Source organism: Moschus berezovskii, chromosome 11, assembly GCF_049115385.1.
Source record: "Moschus berezovskii isolate FMDL1 chromosome 11, NW_MosBer_1.0, whole genome shotgun sequence".
Classification (NCBI taxonomy): domain Eukaryota; kingdom Metazoa; phylum Chordata; class Mammalia; order Artiodactyla; family Moschidae; genus Moschus; species Moschus berezovskii.
In genome coordinates this window covers 82,934,680-82,948,884 of record NC_142470.1, presented here as the reverse complement: position 1 = coordinate 82,948,884, position 14,205 = coordinate 82,934,680, and the positions used below count along the sequence as shown (strand labels likewise).

The following is a 14,205-nucleotide window of genomic DNA, read 5'->3' as shown; positions in this document are numbered from 1 at the left end:
AAAGAGCAGACTCTGCAAATGCTACTGGATCTGAGAAGATGCTGTGTTTGAGTCCATAACTTACTTTCTTGTCTTTCAGGAAATTAACCCCTTTTAATTTAGGGGAAAAATTATTCCCACCTGTGGGCAAATTATGCCTTTACCTTTAGAGTTTGTTCCATGTTATAGGAGGGACTTATTTCAAAGGCTCACTTTCTGCTGTCCTTGATTTACCAAGGACCCGGCAAAGTGGGCTCCAAGGAGCCCTAATCCTGGCATTTTGTAAACAGCTCTGTATCCACCATCAGCCTGGTACCTGAAGGGATGTTGCAGGGTCTCCCATAGTTCACAAACCACCTGGAGAGGCTTACCTATCTCCTTTCCCTGGGTGCACAACACAGTATGCACAAAGCATTGACCTTCCTGGAAACACCCCCTTCAGAGGTCTTACACAGAGCCTGTGTCTGTCACCTCATCCTTTGCCTGATCATTCTAGTCTCTTCTGCTCCTATTTCAAGGCTTTTCTACAATCCTACTTTTGACTTCATCACCCAAACACAACCTGTTAATGACAGTCATCACCATCAAGGTGATTGAGCTTCCCTTGCGGCTCAGACGGTAAAAGTTCCCGCCTGCAATGTAGGAGACCGGGGGTTCGATCCCTGGGTTGGGAAGATCTCCGGGCGAAGTAAATTGCAACCGGCTCCAGTATTCCTGCCTGAAGAATCCCAAAGACAGAAGAGCCTGGCGAGCCCCTCCATAGGGTCGCAGAGTCCGACCTGACTGAGCAACTTAACACTTACCTTTCCTTCATCACGGTGATTATGCGTGATCATTATTCTGCCCCCATCCCTTGCTCCTGCTGGTTTTGAAATTTATTGATATAGTGTTCTCTTGTTTGTTGTCCTGGCTCTCCCAGGAAAGCAGAGGTCATCAAACAGGGTGACCAACATGCCAACAGAGGCGCAGGAGACAATCGATGGAGGGAATCCGAGAGGGAAGGGGTCGGGGGACTTGGTGGAGGAGGCTGCTGATAAAAGTCCCAGAGGTTCCCACTAGTTATCAATCAAGGATAACAGACACAGTGCCTAGGACTCTCCAGAATGTTTACATTAAAATTTTTTTGAGATCAGAAAAAATATAATAATAAGTGTAACGATAAATCCAGCCTGTATTATATTTGTGTTTTATAGCAGCAAAACATAATTAATTTTTTTTTTTTAATGCAGAAAGGGGCCCACAAAGACTAAGTGCATAGGGCACGGGATAGTCATAATTCAGTCCTGGGTACGGTTTACACTTTCCGCTTTAAAAAGAGAAATGGATATCCAGATATTTGTATGAGACCTCTTGATTTTACATATTAGGAACTCGCTTTAAACAAAACATACATCGTGTGGCCCAACAAAAGACGTGCACCTTAGCCTGCAGCCTCTTGAAGACTCGGGCTACCATCGTGTCCCCGGAACGCCCGTGGCTTGACAAGGTTTCGGGGCCACTTCTTCAGCCTGAGTGCCCGAGCACCCCACTCGGGACAGAGTAAGGGGCAGTAGAAAGCCTTCGGGACACAAGAAGGGCCTGACGGTGAAACCCCCGCCCGGTCCGGTGTTGGGAGCTCGAGGGCCACTTCGGCCCCGGCACTCTCTGGGGCCGCCGGCTTAGCTCGTTGGCGGGCTTCCCGGCTCCCACCGACTTGCAGGGAGCGCAGCTTAGGGCTGGGGTCTTCCCGCTCACCAGGCAGGCTGGAGCCCGGGGCAGGGACAGTCGCCCGGGACACCTGCGGCCCCGGAGCGCAGGCCGCCCCGCTCCGCGCCGTCCCTCGCAACCAGGCCCGCCCGCCGGCCGCAGCCCGCCTCCCGGGTTAGACCGGCCCCTCGCGGGGTCCGCTCCCGGCAGGAAGCTCCACGCCGAGGCCTCGGAGGTGGTTTTAGGGCCGCAGCGGCCAGGGCTCCTCCTCCCGCGCTGCTCAGGGAGGCGGGCTGAGCTCCTCACAGGGCCCTGCCAAACGACCCCGCCGTTCCACACGGGGACTTCCGCAGCCTCCCCGCCTTCGCTTGGCCGGGAGCCGCCGGGCCGGAAGCTGCGGGGTCTCGGGGCCCAGGCTAGTTCCCGCCGAGCCGCGAGCCGAGGGTGCGCATGCTCCGCAGCGGCCCGCACGGGGCCTGAGTAAGCCCTGATAGAGCCACCGCGAGGCGGCGTGAGCAGAGCTCCAGTGGCGCAATCGGTTAGCGCGCGGTACTTATACAGCAGTACATGCAGAGCAATGCCGAGGTTGTGAGTTCGAGCCTCACCTGGAGCATGACCCTTTTGGATACCCGCACGTTCCCCACTTTTACCTCTGCGCTCAAGGAAACGAGTCAATCTCTCTTTAGGCCCCTCAGTTCCTGTCTCTGCGTGCGTGTCCTGCTCCGCCGCAGGCAGGAAGCCGCTCGTATCCGCTCCTCTTCCTCGCTTTCCAAGCTACTTGTTGCCCCCGCGAACCATCCAGCCGCCCGAACCCGCACGTCTCCCTAGGCATTTCCTTTACCGCCACCCAGTCCCGGATCCCGGTTCCGGGGATGTGGGCCGCGGGGCCGCTGCACCGCCGATGGGGTCTCGTCGTCGAAAAGGCCGGCGCCCCCTCTACGGGGCTTGCCCGAGCTCCCGGAGCCGCTTCCCGGCCGCCGCCCCTCGCCCAGGACCGCGGGCGGCGGGGTGCGCGCCGGGTGGCGGGCGGGAGCCGAGCGGCCACCCCCGCGAAGCCCGGAGCGGGAGCGGTCGCCGTCCTCCTTGCTAGCCGCTGCTGGCGAGTCGTCGCCCCGTCCCTCGGACGTGCGGAGCCCCGGGACGGCGGGCCCCGCTGCCCTCCCCGGGCCTCCGGGCCTCCCTGGGCGGGTCAGCGGAGTTCGGGGAAAGGGCCGGGGCGTTTCCCTCCGCGTTCGCGCCCCTTCTCCCCGGTGTCGGTCGGGGCGGCTGGAATTCGCGGGCAGACGGGGGAACAGGCGTTTTCTCGGGATATCCTTTCCCGCCCGCCGCGCACCGCATGTTCAGCAGTACCCCCGGGAAGCAGGAAACCTGCCAGCTGGGTCTGCAGTGTTGCAGCGCGGGAACGCACCCCTGAGGCGCGGGGGCCGCTCTGCAAGGGGGTGCCCGGGCGGGGGTGCCCCACATCCCCATGGCGTGGGGCGAAGTGGGGAACAGGAGTAGCTGGGACGAGAGGCCTCCCGGACGCGTGGTTCCAGCTGTTTTTATGGGGTGTGCTAGTAAACTGGGATGGAAATACTACCAGGAGTGCTGAGAAGAAAGACCTAGAAAGCTCTGAGAAAGTGAGTGGAGCTCTTGCCTGTCTCCTCGGCTACTAACCCCAGCCCCCCATTCCGAAAGGGGAGCCCAACACCACCTGGAATGTGAGAAAGTCCGCCCCCGCCACCTCACCTGGCTGGACCAGACGCTTTCGCTCACAGGCTCATCCTCTGCAGATGGTGAGGGCTGCCCTGTAGAAATCTAGCCAGCCTGGAAACAAATGTCTATCCGCCACCCCGACACAAAAAATTTGCTTATTTTTTAGAAATAGCTTTATCGAGATGTAACTCATATACCGTACCATTCACCCATTTAAAGTTTGCAGTTCACTGGATTTTAGTCCTTTCACAGATAGGTGCAACCATCAATCACCACGGTCACTTTTAAAACATTTCTTATCGACTCAGTAGGAAATCCTGTATCCTTTAGCTATGATCCCACCCCACCCCTAAATAATCACTAATTTATTTTCTGTCTCTACATTTCCTCTTTTCTGTACCTTCATATGAATGGAATCATAATGTGTGGTCTTTTGTGACTGGCTTCTTTCAATGATTTCAAGATTCATCCTGTCCTACCTTGTATCAGTACTTTTTTTTTTTAATCTATGGCTGGATAATGTTCCATTGTATGGATTCTTTCCAACTTTGAATAGAGAAAAGGCTGGCATTTTAAAAACATTTGCTGAAAAATTTTTGAAAAGGAATTAATGTTAAAATGTACAAAGCATAAAAACAGTCAACACTTGCCAAGTGTGTAATTTTTAACTTTCGGAAGTTATCATTGCAAGAACTGGTCAGATATTTCCAAGAGCCCAGCTAAGAGTTGAGCATGGAGTGGGCCCCCCAAGTGGACAGAAACAAAGGAAAGAAAGATCATTCTGCCCAACCCCCTGTCCATGTTGGGAACCCCTTCTACTACAAAACCCCAGCCCCTACTTGAAAAGTTTTAGCATCAGCATGTCATTTCTTTGCAAGGTGATGCATTCCACTTTCTGTCCACTCTAATGGTTAGAACATTCTTCCTCTTAAATATTGTTTCTGCCCCTACAGGTTATTGCTGGAATGATGGTGGTTTGGGGGAACCCTTTCTGGTGAGGCGTTGAAGTGGGAAGGTAAGAAGCTAAATTAGTTGTCCTTGCTCTATTTAAGCTAGAAATCACCAGATAGATTATTAGTGGATTACAAACAAACAAATAGACCACTGGCAGATTTGTAGGTCAGTATCTTAATGTGAGGTTGATAGGACTTTTAAAGGTTGTGAAGGGTGATAAAGATCAAGTCAGAAAATTATGGAAACATGCTATAAAAACCATAAAGTACTACATATACAGGTATAAGGAGGTGGCATTGCTATCACCACAAAACTAGTAGATTAGACCTGTATGCAAGGAGGAAGGTGGGTAAAGATGAGGTGGATACACTCAGAAGGCAGGGTGAAGTTATAGCTGAATAGCTGTAGATGTCTAGCCTGTGAGCGAAAGCCTGACCTACCCATTGAACTCCACTGAACTATACACACAGTTTGACATTAACTTTGTAGATGGCTTTGGACAGGCTAATTAAAATTGTGTGTGATACAAAGAGCTGGAAGGGGGTCCAAATTCAGTAGAATTTGGAGGTAGAATAAGAGAGAAATTTTTCTGACAAGTGACAAGATGCAGTTTGATAGAGATAATTGTAAGCCTGTGTTCAGTTCAGAGTTCAATGTGGTCAGTGCCTGGCTTGACAGCTGTTTGCATATAAAGAATCTGGGCATATCGGATAGGCACAACCTCAGTTGTCCTGGCCCTGTGATTCAACTGCTGAGAATGTCATCCGATTATTAATGCATTACTACATAATGCATTACATGGTGTGGTGTCAGAGATGATAAAACAGCAGTCTGTGGAACAAATCTAGCCTCCAGACAGGTTTTGTTTGGATTTCTAGCGCTGACTTGTAAAGTGTTGAAAAAATAATAATCATTTGCCTACACATTGGGAGATTTTACTGAACTGCCTAGATTTCAAGTTTTCAATGAAAAACTAGGAGACTTGTCCATCTCAAGCCCTTATTCCCACATGGCAACATTTCCCTCCCCTTTGAATGAGCTTGTATGTGATCTTCTGTTTGTCACGGTCCTACAGCTCCCCACTCATCCCCACCACAGAGGTGGGTGCCAGCTGCTGCTGTTCTCCCCACTTCACTGGCTTTGCTGTTTTCTTTGCTGCTGACTCATTCCTGTCATTGGTGGCCCACAGTCCTTGAGTGTGCGGGTAAAGATCGGGGATACTCATGTGGAGCTCAGCCTGATGTCTGTAACCTGTGTGAACACAACCTATTTAAAATTCAACAAATGAAACCCCCAGTTCTTTATGATGAAAAATTTCAAACATATCCAAAGTAGAAAAAAATAGTATATTTAAAAGTGGAGAATATATATATATATATATTTAATATATATCCCTCCATCACTACTTTCGAGAGTTGTCATTTATCTCATTCTCACACCATTTCCCCCACCATAGGCACCAAAATATTTTAAAGGAAATCCCAGCTATGGCTTAATTTGACTTGTAAATACTTCAGTATGTATACCCAACAGGTAGCCACTTTTTGAAAGAGCATAACCACAGTATCATTATTACACCAAACAAGGTTGATAATAGTGCCCCTGCATCATCTAACACCTTGTCTGTGTTCAGATGTCCACACTTAGCTCTGAAAGATATTTTTACCACTGGTTTATTTGAATCAAGAGCCAGGCAAGGTCCACACACTAAATTTGATCAATATATCTTAAATATCTAAATCTGTCTTTTTTCATTTATACTAATTACCCATTCTCTTTTATGATGTTTATTTATTTTAATTATTGGCCCTGCAGCGTGTGGGATCTTAGTTGCCCACCAGGAATCGAATCTGTGTCCCCTGTAGTGGAAGCCTGGAATCTTAACCACTGGGCCACCAGGGAATTCCCTGATATTTGTTTGTTGATCTATAGAATTTCCCACAGAATTTGGCTAAGTGAATAACAAGGCATCATTTCAAAAGTTCTTCAATCCCCCTGACATTTAGATCTAGAAGCTTGGTAATATTAAGATTCAATTAAAAAAAATAGATTATAGGTGGTACTATATACTGTTGTATCACAAGAGGGGAAGTACATAATGGCTGGTTGTTCTGCTTTTACTGATGATTTCGTGTGGTCAGCCTGGTCCATGCATTACGAAATGCCACATCAGCCTCTAACCTAATGATTTAGCAGCTATTGATGCTCTGTCTAGATTTGTTATTGTATTGAGGATTACCCAATAATGGTTTCTAATTCTATTCCCTCTGTGTTTATGACTGGGACACCTTAAGAAAAAGCAAAAAACCTTTTTTTCCATAGACTCTTTGGTTTTCCTAAAGCACAATTCAGATAGAAAAGGTTAGATAATATTGCTGGACTCTTCCTTTTTCTACTAATCTTTAGAATAATGTATTGACGCTCTAACAATTCCCATAGGTGACCAATTAGTTTTTTATTTCACAGCTTTTTAAAAAAGGTATGTTTGACATGCAATGAACTGCATTAATGATGCTGAGTAGCTTTTCTAGTGCTTGTTAAATGTTCAGATATCTTCTTTGGTGAATTATCTTTTAAAATCTTTTGCCTGTTTTTTATTGAGTTATTCATTTTTTATTATTGAGTTATGAGACTTTGTGTATTCTACATATAATTCCTTTGTTGTGTATATGTCTTGTAAAGAATTTCTCTCAGTTCTGGTTTGAGTTTTGTTTTTCTGAATGATGTCTCTTGTAAAGCAGGCTTTTAAATTTTGATGAAGTTCAGTCTACCCATTTTTTTCAATTATAGATGATACTTTTGGTGTTACAGCTAAAAAATTTTTGCTTAACCCAAAATAACCAAGATTGTGTTCTATGTTTTCGCTCTTACCTTTAGGAGTTCACTTTTGTGTTTGATGTGAGTAGACATCTCAACTTTTCTTTTTGTGTGTATGGACATCCAATTCTGGCACCATTTGTTGACAAGCATACCCTTTCCTGATTGAATTGACTTCACAGATTGTCAAGAATGAATTGATCATAATTGTGCTGGTCTTTTGCTGGATTTCATTCTATCTTATTGAGCTATATGTCACTGTGGTGTCATGTATTGGTTACTGTCGTCATACAAATATATACATACCATATATAAAGTTATGTATATTTATATGATTATAGTAATCAACACATAACACTATATATATGCATACACACATTAGGGTTAGTTTGCTAATTTGTATGAAAATATCCAGGGATTTTTACAGGAAATCTGTTGAGTGAGAATTGCCTCCTTAACAATGCTGAGCCTTCTGATTCCATAAATAAGATGTGTATCTTCACTTATTTCAGTTCAGTTCAGTTCAGTCGCTCAGTCGTGTCCGACTCTTTGCGACCCCATGAATCACAGCACGCCAGGCCTCCCTGTCCATCACCAACTCCCGGAGTTCACTCAGACTCATGTCCATCGAGTCGGTGATGCCATCAGCCATCTCATTCTCTGTCGTCCCCTTCTCCTCCTGCCCCCAATCCTTCCCAGCATCAGAGTCTTTTCCAGTGAGTCAGCTCGTCTCATGAGGTGGCCAAAGTATTGCAGTTTCATCTTTAGCATCAGTCCTTCCAATGAACACCCAGGATTGATCTCCTTTAGAATGGACTGGTTGGATCTTCTTGCAGTCCAAGGGACTCTCAAGAGTCTGCTCCAGCACCACAGTTCAAAAGAATCAATTCTTCGGTGCTCAGCTTTCTTCACAGTCCAGCTCTCACATCCATACATGACCACTGGAAAAACCATAGCTTTGACTAGACGGACCTTTGTTGGCAAAGTAATGTCTCTGCTTTTTAATATACTATCTAGGTTGGTCATAACTTTCCTTCCAAGGAGTAAGCGTCTTTTAATCTCATGGCTGCAATCAGCATCCGCAGTGATTTTGGAGCCCAAAAAAATAAAGTCTGACACTGTTTCCACTGTTACCCCATCTATTTCCCATGAAGTGATGGGACCAGATGCCATGATCTTTGTTTTCTGAATGTTGAGCTTCAAGCCAACCTTTTCACTCTCCTCTTTCACTTTCATCAAGAGACTTTTTAGTTCCTCTTCACTTTCTGCCATAAGGGTGGTGTCATCTGCATATCTGAGGTTATTGATATTTCTTCCAGCAATCTTGATTCCAGCTTGTGCTTCTTTCAGCCCAGCGTTCCTCACTTATTTAGGCCTTTAATTTCTTTAAACAATGTTTTATAGTTTTCAGTGTTGTAATGTTGTATTATTTCTTCCTTAAATATTTGGCAGAATTCACTAGTAAAGTACTGTGGGCCTGCAGTTTTCTTTGTAGGAAAATTTTTTTAAAACCCTACAAATTCAGTTGTTGTTTTTTTTTTTTAGATAAATGTGGGGGCTATGCAGGTTATTTATTTATTCTCAAATGAGTTTTGGCATTTTGTGTCTTTCAGAAAATTTTGCCTATTTCATTAAATTTGTTGAATTTACTGGCATAAAGTTATTCATAATATTCACTTCTTGTCTTTAGGATCTGTAGTGATGTCCTCTCTAACTTCTGATATTGATCATTTGTGTGTTTTTTCGTCCTGCTCAAACTCAGAAGATGTTTTCCACTTTTACTTATCTTTTCACATATCTAGTTTTTTGTTTCATAGATTTTTTTTTTTTCTATTGCTTTCCTGATTTTCATCTGATTCTGGTGCACTTGAAGAGAATGTAGACTGTGCTGCTGTTGGGCAGCATGTTCTGTTGATATCAATTATATCAAATTGGTTATAGAGTTCTACAAACCTTCCGTATCTTTGATTTTTCTGCCTACTTGTTCTAGCTGTCATTGAGAGAAGGGCATGAAAATAACCAACTGCAATGATAGATTTCCTTGTTTCGCCATTTAGTTCCATCTTTTCCTTCTTCATGTTGTTGGAGGCTCTGTTACTGGCCTTATAAATGTTTAGAATTGTTGTGTACTCTTGATTCTGTTACCTGACCCTATATTGTATAACTGACCCTGTTACCATTGTTGATGCTTAGTTTGTCCCATATTTGGCGAGGGTAAGTCCCATTAAGTTGGCTCCTAGGTCTTTTAGACATAATCTTAAATCTGAGATATGATATGTTTCTGGCATAACAAGATATTTCAAAGTTCATTTTGTACTTGTCTTCTCTTAATCCTAGAATTGGCCATTTCTCCTAAGAGCCTGGTTCTTTTTGGTGGGAAATGTTATTTAGGTAAACACAATCTGTGTGCTAGAGTTCCTTACTGCTACTCTGTGGTTGTCATATTTTCAAGCCTTTCCAATAGACAGAACTAGGACATGCATATTTTTTTAAAGAGAGAAAAATAGGGACTTCCCTGGTGGTCCAGTGGCTAAGATTCCACACTCCTAATGCAGGGGGCCTGGGTTTGACCCTTAGTCAGGGAACTAGATCCCACTTACCACAACTGAAGGTCCTGCATGCCACAACTAAATACCCCACTTGCTGCAATGAAGACTGAAGATCCTGTGTGAAGATCCAACTGAGACCTGGTGCAGCCTAGATAAATAAATAAATATTAAAAAAAAAAGAGAAAAATAAAGCTCGAGTTTATAGTGATATTTCCAATTCAAATGTAAGATTACAGAATTTATACACTTTGATTTTCTCTTGCTCTAAAAATACTAGTTCTTTACAACTCTTACATAATTATTTATTTGCTATATCATACTACATAATAGTTTAAAAGTAATATTATATTTCTCATAATAAGATTATTGCTTACAGTTTAAGATTCCTTTGTGATTTCTTTTGTCCTTAGTTCATATTCAAAATACAGTATTTGAAGTATTGTGTTTAAAGTAATTTTTCTCTGTGGCTGTGCTATCAATTTGATACTCAGTAAATACCTTTTAATTGAGTTGGTTTTACATTTTTAGGAATCTCTTTTTAAAATTTTTGATTGGAGAATAATTGCTTTACAATATTGTGTTAGTTTCTGCCATACATCAACATGAATCAGCCATAGGTATACTTATGTCCTCCCCTTTTTTTCATTTAGCTAAAATATTTACATGCTTCTAAACTCAAAACTATAACCCAAGGTTTATTCCAAGAAGTCTAAACTTTGTCCCCTAATCCTGTTTCCTCTTTGTTTTTTTGCGTAGGTGATGATTTTAAAGTTGCTTTTTTGATATATCTTTCCACTATTTATTCTTAAAAAACATAAGCAAAGACACGTCCGTGTTTGTATGTCACTCCCTCTCCTCCTTTTTCAAAAGCTCTTATATTCATTGCTGATTCCTCAGGTAGTATATTCTGATTATTTCAAAGTTGTGAATAGGACGCTTCCTCACTCCTTCTCACAGTGCATAGTGTTCTGTTCCTGTGGCTGTAGCATTGTTTATTCAACTAGTCCTCCACTAGGAACAGTTGGATGTTTTCAGTCTCCTGGTTTTACAGATGATGCTGCAACAAAGTTCACAAAGTTTTGAATATTTTGCTATTTTATCTTTGAGATAGATTCTATATGTTGGATTGCTGGTCTGAGGACTAGATATCTAGAAAATATAAATATGTATGACTATATTTAATTTTATATATGGTAATTTATGTTATGTATAAAATGTAATATCATACATATATATAACATATATAGGAACCTGGTGGGCTACAGTCCAAAGGGTCACAAAGAGCTGGATACGACTGAGCAACTAAGCATAATAAGCATATAAAATTATATATGTAAAATTATCTTTAAAGAGGGTGTATGATATGATGGTCCATGTGTTTGAGGCCAGTAGAATTCACATCGTAAGAATAGTGGTTGAAGGACCTTGGCCAAGTGATGCTGTGTGGGGCATTTTCATGTCCTCCAGTTCCACTTTCAGGGGAGACACCACTTAATGCCTTTCCCCAGTGGTTATTAAGGAAGTGGCATTTACTGGAGGCCCTGACATAAGGCATGGCTGGCCGAGGACCTCACCTCACAGGGGTGCCCTGGAGAGAACCCAGGCTGAGAAAAAGTCTACAAGATTCCACTTTCATACCCTTAGACTCTGCCCTGCTGCCTTCAGCTTAACCCATCTCTGTTGAGTCTTAGTTTTATAATATTCAGTCATTTTAAAAAATCATTTTATTTAGCCAATTATCATTTTATTATCTTCATATTTCCTAATTATTCTTATCTTTAAAATTTTGTTCTATTTCATTCTTTTAAATACTGTGGTTAATGAGTATATTTCCTTCTCTAACTTTCATTATACACCCTTCCCTTCGTACCTGGTCTTTGCATTCATTTCTGCTTAGCCTTCTTTCAACTTTTTATTCTAAGTGTATTAATCTTCTGCTATCTGTTTTTTGTTTTTCAATGTAAACTGTAAAACTGAATTCTCTTTAAGTGTTTCTATGTTCCCTGTTGGTTGGCGGGCCTTTGGGAACAGATCCCCTTGACAGGTGGGTGGGGTAGGGTTCATCCTGAGGGAAAGCCTGGTGGGGTGAGGATCTTTCCCCCTCTGTTGGCTCCCTGCCTTTCCACATGGAGCCCTTGACGACTTCTGACCTTAATGATCCAAGGGACTAGATGTTGCTCTTATTTCCCATAACAATAAGCCATCAGTGTTGACTAGGATTGAGACTGCAAGGAATATGGCTCCCAGAGAAGAGCAGACTGAAGAGGGATATATGACTTGCTTTCAAATATTCATGAAAGGAGTAGACATATTCAGTCTTTTTTTAAAGTCTTTATTAAGTTTGTTTTAATATTGCTTCTGTTTCATGTTTTGGTTTTTTGGCTGCAAAACATGTAGGATCGTAGTTCCCCACTCAGGGATGGAACAGGGGATAAGAATCTGCCTGCCAGTGCAGGAAGTGGGTTTGACTCCTGGTCTGAGAAGATCCCACATGCCATGGAGCAGCTGTACCCACTCGCCACAACTACTGAGCCCACGCTCTAGGGCTCATGAGCCATGACTGCTGAGCCCAGACACCTTAGAGCCTGCACACCGCAATGACTGAGCCTGTGTGCTGCAACTACCGAAGCCCAAGCACCTAGAGCCTGTGCTCTGCAGCAGTAGAGGTCACCACACTGAAGGGCAGCCCCTGCTCGCCGCAACCAGAGGAAGCCCACGTGAAGCCATGAAGACCCAGCGCAGCCAAAAATAAAAATAAAAGAGTCTGCTAATGTTTGAGTCTCTGATTCTGAAGACTAGCTTCATCAGTTCTCTTTCCGTGGTTTGAGTGTTCAAGCTAAAAATGTGCCCCTTTGCGATGGCCAGTTAGGTTGAGTTTCTTGCTTGTAACCAAAAGGGATCTTGACTCCTGCAATTATTGATGTTATGTACAAAACATCATTTTATATTGATGACTGATTTTTCAAATTTCTTAATAAGAATTCCTTTCTGAAGGAAATGGCAGCATCCAATCATTCAAGCTCTTAAACTGGCCTGGGGATGAAGTGCTACCAGCACACTTGCCGCCTCCACTTGAATGACTCATCCAAAGCACAACACTTGGTTTTTTTTCCCTCCCAAACCTGCTTCTCTCCTAGTCTTTCCCATCCCACAAATGGTCCTTTCGCCCATTCATCTGGATTCTAAGTGAAAAGCTTATGTAGTAGCCTCCATCATCCCCTTTTGCTCCCTCTAGATCTAATCCATCAGCAGGTCCCGAATCTCCCTCTACTCGGTATACTGGGTCCTGCCTGTCTCTCCATCCACAGTATCTATTGTTTCCTGCTTGGACTCTGCAGTAGCTTCTTAACTGACTCCCTGCCTTTACTTCTTAGCCTTCTCCTGTCTCTTCACCCTGAAGCCCAAATGGGCCTTTAATTACACAAATCAGATCCTGTCATTTCCTCGTTTAAAACCACCAGTGGCTTTCCAGTGCCTGCAGAACAAGATGCAGAGGCCTGCAGGGGTCCAAACGGCCCCAGCTGTTTTTATCAGACCCTGCCTTCTTCTCCAGCCTCAGCCCCTAGCACTCTGAGCCCGCTTACTACACTCCAGCCATAGAGTCTTTCTGTCCCTTGTTTGTGCCTCAGAGCCTTTGTAACAGGTATTCCTTCTACTGGAACATCTTCACCCAAATCTTAGGGAGCTGGCTCTGTAACCTTAAGAGCTCAGTCAGGTATCACCTCCTCAGGGGTGTCTTTGAATTTACTACTATCTAAAATTACTGTGTTTAGGGACTTTCTTCCTTGGCAGTCCGGTGGTTGAGACTTTGCCTTCCAGTGCAAGGGGTGCAGGTTCAATCCCTGGTTGGGGAGCTAAGGATCCTACATGCCTTGCAGTCCAAAAACCAAAACATGGAACAGCTACAATATTGTAACAAATTCAATAAAGACTTTAAAAATGGTCCACATCAAAAAAACCTTAAAAAATTATTTTGTGAAGTGGCAATTGTTTATTTCCTACCATTAGGGTATTAATTCCCCCTGTGCTGAGCTGATAGGTACTCGATAAAGAATGAATGAATGGAAGATAGTGGAGGGGCAATACATGGGTGTAAACTCTGAAGTCGCATAGAGAACACGCTCTCGTTGCTGCTTGTTTACTTTGCAGATTCAGGTCTGGAGCCTGGTTTTCAGAAAGTTCTCTGGAGTCTTTCTAAGCTGTTGTCACTGAGTATGTGCCGTGCCTCAGGTGGCTTCCCGTCTAGCTGAAGAGTAGTGTTCCCACCAGAAGCTGATGAGAAAACAGAGCGGTGCAGACAGTGACTTGGTGTTTAGAATAACCAAGGACTTGGATTTCTCCTTCCTTTGGTCTAAGTCCATTACCCCTTTCTTTCTTTTTTTGGCCGCTAGCTGGGCATGTGGGATCTTAGCTCTCTGACCAGGGATCAAACACACACCCCCTGCATTGGGAGCACAGAGTCTTAACCACTGGACCGCCAGAGAAGTCCAACTTGGTGTTTATGAGAATCACCTTGGGGATGTTA

General features: G+C 44.0%; 1 long non-coding RNA gene and 1 other non-coding gene across 2 annotated transcripts; both read left to right on the top strand.

The window, feature by feature from the left end:
• The first annotated feature begins 2,185 nt into the window (after positions 1–2,185).
• On the top strand, positions 2,186–2,278 carry TRNAI-UAU (transfer RNA isoleucine (anticodon UAU)). Its single transcript is given in 2 exon segments — positions 2,186–2,223; positions 2,243–2,278. It is a non-coding gene; the product is annotated as a tRNA-Ile (tRNA).
• A 615-nt stretch (positions 2,279–2,893) lies between these two features.
• Positions 2,894–12,413, top strand: LOC129539399 (uncharacterized). Its single transcript, XR_008682448.2, has 3 exons — positions 2,894–3,284; positions 4,314–4,375; positions 12,078–12,413. It is a non-coding gene; the product is annotated as an uncharacterized LOC129539399 (long non-coding RNA).
• Positions 12,414–14,205: the final 1,792 nt, after the last annotated feature.